Source organism: Acinonyx jubatus, chromosome X, assembly GCF_027475565.1.
Source record: "Acinonyx jubatus isolate Ajub_Pintada_27869175 chromosome X, VMU_Ajub_asm_v1.0, whole genome shotgun sequence".
Classification (NCBI taxonomy): domain Eukaryota; kingdom Metazoa; phylum Chordata; class Mammalia; order Carnivora; family Felidae; genus Acinonyx; species Acinonyx jubatus.
The window spans coordinates 62601389-62614125 of NC_069389.1; the positions used below are offsets into that span (position 1 = coordinate 62601389).

General features: G+C 35.6%; 1 protein-coding gene across 2 annotated transcripts in view; it reads left to right on the forward strand.

Moving 5' to 3' along the window:
* Positions 1–1214: 1214 nt before the first annotated feature.
* GPR174 (G protein-coupled receptor 174) overlaps positions 1215–12737 on the forward strand; it is a 99873-nt gene continuing 88350 nt past the window's right edge. The window contains exons 1-2 of one of the 2 annotated variants that reach the window (XM_053202523.1): positions 1215–1411; positions 7778–7809. The gene's annotated coding sequence lies outside the window, so the exon portion shown is untranslated. The remainder of the gene's footprint in view (positions 1412–7777; positions 7810–12737) is intronic. The other variant, XM_053202524.1, reaches the window with a different exon arrangement.

Genomic DNA, 12737 nt, shown 5'->3' on the forward strand with positions numbered 1-12737 from the left:
TGATTATTTGTATTTTGGGTGCTTTAACAAATTCTTTATATATTTTGGATTCAAACCCTTTCTTGGATATGTCATTTGAAAATATTCTTTCCTATTCTGTATTGCCTTTTAGTTTTGCTGATTGTTTCTTTTGCTATGCAGAAGCTTTTATTTCGATGAAAGTCCAAATAGTTTATTTCTGCCTTTGTTTCTCTTGACTCAGGAGACATATCTAGAAAGAAGTTGCTACTACCAATGTCAAAGAAGTTACTGCCTGTGTTCTCCTCCAGGAGTTTTATGATTTCAAGTCTTATATTTATGTCTTTCATACATTCTGAATTTCCTTTGGTATAAGGTATAAGAAAGTGGTTAAGTTTCATTTTTCTGCATTTAGCTGTCCAGTTTTCCAACACCATTTTTTGAAAAGACTATTTCCCATTGGATATTCTTTCCTACTTTGTCAACAATTAATTGACCATAGAATTGTAGGTTCATTTCTGGATTTTCTATTCTATTCTATTGATCTATGTATCTCTTATTGTGCCAGTACCATGCTGTTTTAATAAACACAGATTTTAATATAACTTCAAGTCTGGAATTGTGATGCCTCCAGCTTTGATTTTCTTTTTCAATATTGCTGAGCTATTCAGTGTTTGGAGTCTTTTGTGGTACCATGCTAATTTTAGGACTATTTGTTCTAGCTCTGTGAAAAATGTTGGTGGGTATTTTGATAGGGATTGCATTAAATGCATAGATTGCTTTCAATAGTATATACATTTTAACAATATTTATTCTTCTAATTCATGAGAATGGAATGCCTTTACATTTCTTTTTTCTGGCTATTTTACTATTTATTTATGTTTCTTTGTTTTTTTTTTCTTTTCCTTTTTTTCAATTTAAATATCACTTTAATTTTACTTAGCATTTCTTTGTCTCATCTTTAATTTCTTTCATCAGTGTTTTATAGTTCTCAGAGCACAAATCTTTTACCTCTTCAGTTAGTTTTATTCCTAGGTATCTTATTATTTTGGTATGATTGTAAATGGAACTGTTTACCTAATTTCTCTTTATGTTGCTTTATTATTGGTGTATAAAAATGCAACAGATTACTGTACATTTATATCCTGCAATTTTACTTAATTAATTTATCAGTTCTAGCAGTTTTGGGGTGGAGTCTTTCTGGCTTTCTCTATATAGTATCATGTCATCTGTAAATAGTGAAAGTTTTACTTCCTCCTTAACCAGTTTGGATGCCTTTTATTTCTTTTGGTTGTCACTTGCTGTGGCTAGGACTCCAGTACTATGTTAGATAGCAGTAGTGAGAGTGGACATTCCTGTCTTGTTCCTGACTGTAAAGGAAAACTCTCAGCTTTTCCACATTGAAGATGATATTAGATGTGGGATTTTCAAAAATGGCCTTTATGATGTTGAGGTATGTTCCCTCTGAACCTACTTTGTTAAGGGTTTTTACCATGAATGGATATTAGATTTTTCCAAGTGCTTTTTCTGTCTCTATTGAAATAATCGTATGGTTATTATTCTTTCTTTTATTAATGTGGTGTATCCCATTGATTGACTTGCAAATATTGAACCACCCTTGCAACCTAGAAATAAATCCCGTTAGATTGTGGTGACTGATTTTTTAAATGTATTGTTGGCTTTGTATTGGTAGTATTTTATTGAGAGGTTTTGCATATTCATAATGGATATTGGCCTGTAGTTTTCTTTTTTAGTAGTCTTTATCTGGTTTTGGTATCACGCTAACACTGGCCACATAGAATGAGTTTGGAAGGCTTCCTTACTCTTCCTTTTCTATTTTTTTTTGGAATAGTTTGAGAGGGATAGGTATTACTCTTCTTTAAATGCTTGTTAGAATTCGCCTGTGAAGCAATCTGATCCTAGAGTATTGTTCATAGGAAGTTTTTTGATTACTGATTCAATCTCCTTGCTGGTAATCGATCTATTTAAGTGTCCTATTTCTTCCTGCTTCAGTTTATATATTATATCTTATATCCACTTTATATTTATATTTTATATATTCTTGTAGTTTATATGTTTCTAGAAATTTATTTATCTCTTCTAGGTTTTCCACTTTGTTGGCATATAAGTTTTTAAAAAAGGAGGAGGGTAGAGAATGGGCTAGATGGATGGTGTGTATTAAAGAGGGCATTTCTCATGATGAGCACTGGGTGTTGTGTGTAAGTAATAAATGACAGAATTCTACTCCACAAACCAACATTGTACTGTATGTTTACTAAAATTTAAATAATAAAATAAAATAAAATAAAATATTCTCTTATAATTTGTTGTATTTCTGTGGTGTTGGTTGTTATTTATTCTCTCTCATTTGTGATGTTTTTGAGTCCTTTCTCTTTTTTTCTTGATTTCATGGCCAGAGGTCTATCAATTTTATTGAGTTTTTCAAAGGACCAGCTCCTGGTTTCATTTATCTGGTCCATTGTTTTGTTTTGTTTTGTTTTGTTTTGTTTTGTTTTGTTTTCTATATCATTTATTTCTGCTCTAAGCCTTCCTTCTGATGGATTTAGGTATATTTGTTCTTTTTCTAGCTCCTTTGGATATAAATTTAGGTTTTTTATTTAAGATTTTTCTCACTTCTTGTGGTAGCCCTTCATTGCTGTAAACTTCCCTCTTAGAATTGCTTCTGTTTTGTGGTTAGTCAAGGCATGAAATAAAGAGCAGGTGCAGCAGCAGAAACAACAGCAAAGATATATGAGGCAAAGAAAGGAGCACATTCAGTAAGACAAAGGGGAGTTTGCATCAGGGAGCTGGCAAACTGTGACCCAAGGACCAGGTGCCTGTTTTTGGGAACTGAAGTTTTCTTTTTAATTGTAGTAAAATATAGGTAACATAAAATTTACCATTTTAACCATTTTGAAGTATACAGCTCAGTGGCATTAAATATACGTGTGATGTTCATTGCCACTATCCATTTCCAGAACTTTTCATTGTCCCAAACTGAAACTGTACCCATTAAGCACTAAGTCCCAATTCTTTATTCCTCAGAGCCCCTGGTAACCACTATTCTATCTTCTGTCTCTATGACTTTGCGTATTCTAGATACCTCATACAAGTGGATTCATATAATATTTGTTCTTCTGTGCCTGGCTTACTTACCATGTTGTCATTTCATCCATGTTGTATCCTGTGTAAATAAAGTTTTATTTGAACTTCTGCTTTGAATTACTTCTGCTTTGTCCTATAGATGTTTTATTTTTTCATTTGTTTCCATATACATTTTTCATTTCTTCTTTTATTTCTTGATTGACCCAATCATTGTTTAGTAGTGTATTATTTAACCTCCATATATTTGTGGTCTTTCTAGATTTTTTCTTGTGGTTGACTTCTAGTTTCATTGATTTGTGGTCAGAAAAGATGCATGGTATGATTTTGACCTTCTTGAATTTGTTGAAGCCTGTTTTGTTGTCTAATATGCGATGTATTGTGAAGAAATTTCCATGCACACTTGAAAACAATGTGGATACTGCTGTTTGGGGATGGAATGTTCTGAATATATCTGTTAAATCATTCTTTTTCAGTGTTTCATTCAAAGCATTGTTGCTTGTTGATATTCTGTTTAGATGATCTGTCCATTCATGTAAGTAGAGGGTTAAAGTCCCCTACTGTTACTGTATTTTTATTGATTACTTTCTTTATGTTTGGTATTGTTTTATGTGTTTGGGCTCCTATGTTGGGTGCAGAAATACTTATAGTTGTTATATCTTCTTGTTTGATTGTCCCCTTTATTATTACATGGTGTCCTTCTTTGTCTCTGGTTACAGTCTTTGTTTTAAAGCCTATTTTGTATGAAACAAGGAGTGCTACTCTGGCTTTCTTTTTACATTCATCTGCATGATAGATGTTTCTCTATCCCCTCACTTTCAATTTGCAGCTGTTGTTATGTCTAAAATAAGTCTTTTGTATGAAGCATATAAATAGGCTTGTGTTTTTCATCCAATTTGTCATCCTATATATTTTGACTGGAGAATTTAATCCATTTACATTCAAAGTAATTATTTATAGGTATGTGTTTATTTTCATTTTATTACTTGGTTTGTGGTTGTTCCTGAAGATTTTCTCTGATACTCTTTAATCTTTCTCTTTTTAATGTTTTGCTGATTTTTTTAGTAATATATTTGTATTTCTTTATCTTTATTCTTTGCATAAGTGTTAGTGGTTTTTGATATATGGTTACCATTAGGTTTATTTAGAACCTGTTATGCATAAGAACCTGTTCTATATTAAGTTGATTGTCATTTAAGTTTGAACCCATTCTTTTCTCCTCTCCTCCCCATGTTTCAGTATATGTTGTCATATCTTACATTCTTTTATTTTGTGAGTTATTTGACTTATTTTTTTACATAAATATTAATTTTAATTCTTTTGTGTTTTTTACCTTCACAGTGTCACTTTTGGTCTCCCCTTTCCACTCAAACAGTCCCCTTTAATATTTCTTGCAGGGCTGCCTTTGTAGTCATGAACTCTTTTAGTTTTTGTCTGGGGAAATATTTCTCCTTACATTCTGAATGATAGCCTTGCTAGGTAGAGTATCCTTGCCTGCAGATTTTCCCCTTCCAGCACTTTGAATATATCATGCTTCTCTCTTCTGGCTTGGAAAGTTTCTGCTGAAACATCCCCTGCTAGCCTTATGGGGTTTCCCAAGTATGTTACTGTCTTCATTTGCCTTGCTGTATTTTTTAATTTATTTTAATTAATTTTTTTAAATTCATTTTGACAGACAGTGCAAGAGAAAGAGAGAGAACATACACACACAAGTAGGGGAGGGTCAGAGATAGAGGGAGAATGAAAATCCCAAGCAGGTTCTGCACTGTCAGCACAGAGCTCGATGGGGCTCAATCCCATGAATTGTGATATCATGACCTGAGCTGAAACCAAGAATCAGACACTTAACCAACTGAGCCACCCAGATTCCCCTGTATTGCTGTTTTATTTTTTTCTTTATCATAGCATTTGCAAATTTTATTACAATATGTGTTGGTGTGGATCAGCTTCTGTTGATTTTGTTGGGAGTTCTCTGTGACTCCTGGATTGGGTATCTCTGTCCTTTCCCCAGATTAAGGAAGTTGTCAGCTATTATTTCTTTAAATTAATTTTATGTCCCCCTTTTTCTATCTTCTTTTTCTAGGGCCCCTGTAATAGCAATGCTATTATTATTTCATGTAGTCACTGAGTTCCCTAAGTTTATTCTTGTTTTACATAATTATTTTTCTCTTTTGTTAAGCTTGATTAATTCCCAGCCCTCTATCTCTTAGGTCTTAAATTCATTCCTCTGCTTCTTCCAGTCTGCTGTTCATTCCATCAAGTGTGTTCTTCATTTTGTTTACTGAGCCCTTTATTTCTGTTTTTATTCCTTTATTTCTGTGTTCTTACTTGTGGCTTCCAATCTTTTCTCCAGTCATGTGAGTATCCTTATGATTATTGCTTAAATACTCTATCAATCATATTACTCATATTTGTTTGACTTAGATATATGGCTGTGCCCTTGTCCTAGTCTTTCTCTTTGAGACAAATTTCTCTGTCTTCTCATTTTTCTAAATATTGGTACCTGTTTATCTGTGTTTGGAAAGTCTGCTATATCTCCTGTCCTTGAGGGTAATGATGTTTTGAAGAAGAGGTCCTGTAGTGCACCCCCCTGTTTTCCAGGGTCTGGTATATCCAAGAGTGTGTCCAATGTGTCTTTCATGTACTGTGATCTTTTGTTCTGGTTACTTTATCCTTCAGGCCAGTCCTTTGCAGATGTTCTCTTTGCCTATTTTGGGCAGTATTTGCTCCCTTGCCTGAATGTGGTGCATTTTAACTAGGTGTGCTCTCATGTATCTGTGAAATGAAATCTGTCAACACCACCACTGGAACTGAGACACTACCAAACTCCCAAGTTAGGAGATTTGGTATGTGCAGGGTTTTGGACCATTCTTCTTGGAGAGGGGGCCCACCACACTGGGACTGAGACAAGCAAGACTGGGAAGTGTGGTTCCACTGGATCAAAGGAGGGCAGAGCTTGGTGTAAACAAGTTAGGTAGCTATTGTTAGGGGAAGACTGGTTTGCAAAGGTGTCTCTGTGTTTACGCTGAGGGATGGGGTAGGGAAATGATGTTGGCCAGTTCCTTTGTCCTTGGAGATGTCTCTCCAAGAATGCTGACTCTGAGACATGCTCTGAAATAAGCAAATAACATCTGCAATGTGTTCCTCATGTGCTCTTCAGATTTATGTTTCCATACTATGTGTCCTCTGGTTGTTTGCCTGCCTTCTTTCCAAAAGCAGCCCCAAAGCCCTACAGCCTCTATCCCAGCCAAGCCCACTGACTTTTAAAATTCCAGGATTTAAGCCCCACTGGTTGCCCAGAAGTCACACAATTTGACCCCTCTGGCTTTCTAAGCCAATCACTGTAGAAATTTGTTTTCCCAATGCTCTCTCCTGTATGTTAGTCTGTCTCTTGCCCTTCTCCATGACCAGAGCTCCCTTCCTACTACAGCAGCCATGATCCATTTCCTTCCCAAACCACATCTCTGCACTTCATACCTTCTTTGATGTGGTTTCTTCATACCTTTAGTTGTGGAGTTTGTTCTTCCAGTCTTCGGGTCATTTGTGGGGGGGGGTATTTAGAATGATTTGATAGCTATCTATTTGTATTTGTGGGACAGTACATGACTAGAGTCCTCTTATTCTGCTGTCATCTTCTAGTTCTGCCAAGTATTTTATTTTATTTTATTTTATTTATTTTTAAACTTATTAAAATGTTTATTTATTTTAAGAGAGGGAGAGCATGTGAAAGCAGGGTAGGGGCAGAGAGAGAGGGAGAGAGAGAATCCCAAGCAGGCTGTACACTGTAAATGAGAAACCTGATTCAGGGCTCAATATCATGAACTGTGAGATCATGACCTAACCCAAAATGAAAAGTTAGACACTTAACTGACCGAGCCTGCCAAGTGCCCCCTGCTAGGTATTTTAGAAATTTAATCTTATTTTGTTGATGAGGATGTGGAGAAAGAGGATTTCTTTTGCATTGTTGGTGGCACTGCAAGCTGGTGCATCCACTCTGGAAAATGGTATGGAGGTTCCTCAAAAAGCTAAAAATAGAACTACCCTATGACCCAGCAATTGAACTACTAGGCATTTATCCAAAGGATGCAGGTGTCCTGTTTCAAAGGCACGCATGCACCCCCATGTTTATAGCAGCACTATCAACAATAGCCAAAGTATGGAAAGAGCCCAAATGTCCATTGATGGATGAATGGATAAAAAGAGGTGGTATATATATATGTATATATACATATATATATATGTATATATACATATATATATATGTATATATACATATATATACAATAGAGTATCACTTGACAATCAAAAAGAATGAAATCTTGCCATTTGCAACTACGTGGATGGAACTAGAGGGTATTATGCTAAGTGAAATTAGCCAGTCAGAGAAAGGCAAAAATCATATGACTTCACTCATATGAGGACTTTAAGAGAAAAAACAGATAAACATAATGGAAGGGAAACAAAAATAATATAAAAACAGGGATGGGGACAAAACAGAAGAGACTCATAAATATGGAGAAAACCTGGGGGTTACTGGAGGGGTTGTGGGAGGGAGGATGGGCTAAATAGGTAAGAGACACTAAGGAATCTACTCCTGAAATCATTGTTGCACTATATACTAACTAATTTGGATGCAAATTTTAAAAAATTAAAATTAAAAACAAATAAAAATAAAAACAAAACAAACAAAAGTAATCTTATTTTATCCTAACAACAGGTTTCAAGATAAGAAACCAGAGATCAGAGACGGTAAGTGACTTGCTTATTGTCACACAGAAAATAGTTGGTAAGCTGGGGTATGAAATTAAGCTTGCAGACTTTATAGCCTGTGGGCTCAGCCATTGAAATTATTCTGCTAAAAGGGCTTCCAGGTTGGCCTGAAGTGAGCAATGAGAACCACATATGGGTCTGTCTCTGGTGCATTGTGGTTTTCATGAGTGAAATATAAATTCTTGTTGTAACTAGGAGGGAAAAAAGGTGGATATAAACCCTGCTCTACCTGTCCTTGACAGAAAAATTGAGTTGAAATGACTTTTTAATATTAACATGTCAGACAAATTAGTGCCTTGGAAAGTACTAATTATAGCATTTCTCTTTAATTCTATAACCAGCTATCATGTAAAATGCACACATCAACTCCCTTTGTATTTTCCAGAACAATTTATTTCTTCACTAGTAATGAAGGAGATTTTATGTTCATAGTGTTAAATTCAACAGTGCCAAGTAGCACAAGTGTGTCTTTTATTGAGGTGAAATTGGTATAAACACTAGGTTTCAGGTGTACATTATAAATTAACATCTGTATTCATGACAAAGTAGTCACATCCAAATTCTAGTTACCATCCATCATCATCTATTTGACCACCTTCATCCATTTTTTGCACCTCCAAACTCCTTCCCTTCTGTAAACATCAATTTCTTTATGTCTATGAATTTTTTTCCCACTCACTTGTTTGGTTTGTTTCAGTTGTGGTGTTTTGTTTTGTTTTGTTTTGTTTTTAGATTCCATTTTTGAGTGAAATCATCCTGTTTTTGTCTTTCGCTTTCTGACTTATTTCACCTAACATACCCTGAAGGTCCATCTATGTTGCAAATGGCAACATTTATTTCTTTATTATGGCTGAGTAGTATTTTATTGTGTGTTTATAACACATCTTCTTTATATATTTATCTTAGGGACATTTAAGTGGTTTCCTTTTCTTGGCTATTATAAATAATGTTTCTATGAAAATTGGGGTGCATATATATTTTTAAATTAGTGTTTTCATAATTTTTGGGTAAATACTCAGGAGTACAATAGCTGCATCATATGGTATTTCTATTCTTAACTTCTTGAAAAATCTTCATACTGTATTCCATAGTAGCAGCACCAATTTGCATTCCCACCAATAGTGTATGAGGATTCTTTTGTGTCCAAATTCTTTCCAACACTTGGTATTTCTTGTCTTTTTGATGATAACCAATCTAACTGGTGTGAGGTAATATCACATTGTAATCACAATTTATTTGCATTTTTGTAATAATTAGTGATGTTGAAGATAACTTTCATATGTCTGTTGGCTCTCTGTATGACTTCTTTGGAAAATGCCTATTCAGGTCCTATGTCCACTTTTTAATGAGGTTGTTTGTTTGTTTGTTTGTTTTGGGTTTTAAGTTTTATGAGCTCTTTACATATTTTGAATATTAACAACTTGTTGGATATGTGATTTATAAATATCTTCTCCTATCAGTAGGTTGCCATTGTGTTTTGGTGATGGTTTCCTGTGTTGTGCAAAATGAGTTTTGGTTTGTTGTAGACTCATTTGTTAATTTTTGCTTTTGTTTTCCTTGCTTTTGGAGTCAGATACATAAAAACATCACTAAGACTAATGTCAAGGAGGTTAATGCCTATATTTTCTTCTAGGGGTTGTATTGTTTCAGGTCTTGTGTTCAAGTCTAATCCATTTTGACTTAATTTTTGTGTATGATGTAAAAGAGTGATCTAGTGTCATTACTTTTTATATGACTGACCAGTTTTCCCGCAACTATATATTGGTTTTCTTCTCCGTTGTATATTCTTAGTCCCTTTGTCATAAACAAATTGTCCACATATGTGTGGATTTATTTCTAGGCTTTCAATTTTGTTCCATTGATCTGCATGTCTCCTTTTATGCCAGTACCATACTGCTTTGATTACTGTGGCTTTGTAATATAGTTTGAAGTCAGGGAGAGTGATACCTTCAGCTTTCCTTTTTTCAAGATCACTTTGGCTACTCAGAATTTTTTGTGATCCCATAAGCTGATAGCAAGTTAAATCTGAACACAATCCAAAACTTTACATTTTTACTTCACCCCCTTTTATGTTGTGCCTTCCTTAACTAATTATTGCAGCTTTAGTTGATTTTATTACTTTTGTTTTTTACTTCCTTTGTGTGATTGATACACTTCTTTCTTGTGTGTTTATTGTTTATAGTGAGATTTTTATTTATGGATGGTTTTTGTTATTATTTAGGGCTATTTCTTTTCAAGTCAAAGAAGTTTCTTTAACATTTCTTGTAAGACTGTTTTAATGGTGGTGAACTCCTTCAACCTTTACTTACCAGAGAAACCCTTGATCTCTCCTTCAATTCTCAGTGTTAACTCTGATGGGTACAGTATTTTGGTTTGGAATTCTTTTCATTTCATCACTTTGAGTATATTGTGTTACTCTCTTCTGGCCTGCATAGTTTTTGTTGAGAAATTTGTTGATTTCCTTATGGAGTTTTATTTATTCATAAGAACTTGTTTTTCTCTTGATGCTTTTAAGATTCTCTTTTTATCTTTAACTTTTGCCATTTTAGTTATAATTTGTCTTTGTGTGCATCTGTTTTGGTCATTTTATTTGGGATTCTCTGGGCTTCCTGGACCTGGATGCCTGTTTCTTTCCCCAGATTAAGAAAGTTTCAGCCATTATTTAGTCAATAAGTGTTCTGGCCCTTTTTCTCTCTTCTTCCAAGACCAATATGTTATTTCACTTGAGGTGACTCAGAGATCTCTTAAGGAGTCTTTACCTTTTTATTTATTTTTATTTATTTTTTCTTATTGCTGCACTGTCTGGGTGATTTCCCATTGCTTTCTCTTCCAGCTGACTGATCTGTTCTTCTGCTTCATCCAATCTGCTTTTGAACCCCTCTAGTATATTTTAACATTTGATTATTATATTTTGCAGCTCTCTAGGTTCTATTAGAGCTTTCTTATATTAGGTATCTCTTTGTTGAAGATCTCACTGTGTTCATCCATTCTCCTCTCGAGTTTGGTGAGCATCTTTATAACATTACTTTGAAATCTTTATTAACTAGATATCCTATCTCCATTCCATTAAGGACTTTTCCTAGTGTTTTTTTAAGTTTATTTATTTTGAGAGAGATAGAGCACGAGCAGGGGAGGGGCAGAGAGAGAGAGGGAGAGAGAGAATCCCAAGCAGACTCCATGCTGTCAGTGAGGAGTCTGAAATGGGGTTTGATCTCACAACCATGAGATCATGACCTGAGCTGAATCAAGAGTTGGATGCTTAACAGACCGAACCACACAGACACCCCTTCTGAAGTTTTATCTTGTTATTTTATTTGAAATATATTCCTTTTTCTCCTTTGTCCTGACTTTCTTTGTTTATATCTATGTGTTAGGTGAAGCATCTGTTTCTCCCAGTCTGGATGGAATGGTCAGTGTAAGGTTGAGGAGGTGTGCTTCCATCTGTGCAGTGCTGTGGTAGTGTTAGACTGCCAAGCTCTGTTTCTCCAATTGTTTCAGTACAATGCAAACATTCTTGGCCAGATGAACCAGGCATTCACAGGAGGTCCTTTGTGTGAGTAGCATGCGCCCTCTGGGGCAGGGGAGGAAAGTGTCACAGTGGAGGAGCACTGGTTCAGGGAAGCCCAACCTTGTGTCTAGTGAGGCAGCATTGGTTATGGAGGAGTGCTGAATTGGAGCAAGCCTGTTCACCAGGTTTTGTGGAGTGGAAGCCATGGTAAACAAGTCCAAACTAAGGCAACCCTGTGTGCCAGGTCTAGCAGTGTGGGGGCTGCAGAGTATTTCTGGGGCAAGGGAGCAATGGTAGCAAGGAAGATTAAGAATGCAAAAAATGGCACAGACCAGGCTAGCAAGGAATAAGAAGACTTAAAAAATAATGGTGTCTGCCACTGTCTCTGTTCCTCGACAGATGTTCAACAGATCACTGCCCCTTTGGTGAGACTTGTTAACTAATTTCCCTCCCATACTGTCCAGGAATTTCTCAAGCTACTACCTGTGTTTTAGGTTTCCTAGCAAGTAAGACTGTGTGTAAGCCCTTCAAGCTGTACAACCCTCTGGGTTTCCCAGATGTTAGTCCCACTTGATTTCAAAACTAGTCATTTTGGGGGCTAGCCATTCTAGTAAAGGTCTAATCTCCTGGAGTGCCCAATGTGGAGCTTAAGCCCCTTGCTCCTTAGAGAGGAGCTGTGCATGTATGATCTCCTTCATGCTTGTGGGTTGCTGCATTGAATGTAGGGGTCCTGGCAAAAATGCTTCTCTGCCCTTCCTGCCCATCTCAATGTGGCTTATCTTCCCCATTGTTGTGGAACAACTTTTTTAGTCTTCAGGTTTCTTTTGTGGAGAATTGCTCTATGTGTAATTGTAACTTTGGTGTGTCTGTGGTAGGAGGTGAGCCCAAGATCTTCCTACACTATGCTCTTGAAGACTCTTCTAAGGAGAACACGTCTTAAAGTATTATTTTGTTTTTAACTTCCTGTATCACAAGGTTTGTTTTGATGTAATTTCTCCTTATTATGGAAAAAGATCCTGAGGTTGAGATGGTAAGCAATTAGTTGCAGGTCAGCTTTACAATCACCTATGGCTGTCACCTAAAGATCCATTTTTTTTTTCCTCAGCTTTGTTAGTCAGAGTGGTTATTAACTATGGCTCTGCCTTTAGAATTATTTGGTAAACTATTTAGCTTTATTTTTTTAAAGTAAGATGTGGTCCAGGTGTTCTAACCTAAATAGCCTTTGGTGGAGTTCAATAATAATTATATTAATTGGTGTAAAAATTATTATATAAAATTAATTATTCTAATATGTATGATTCAAAGGTATTTAGTATATTTGTGGCACCTAGGTGGCTCATCAGTCTTCTGACTTAGCTCAGGTCATCATCTCACAGTTTATGAGTTTGAGCCCCGCGTG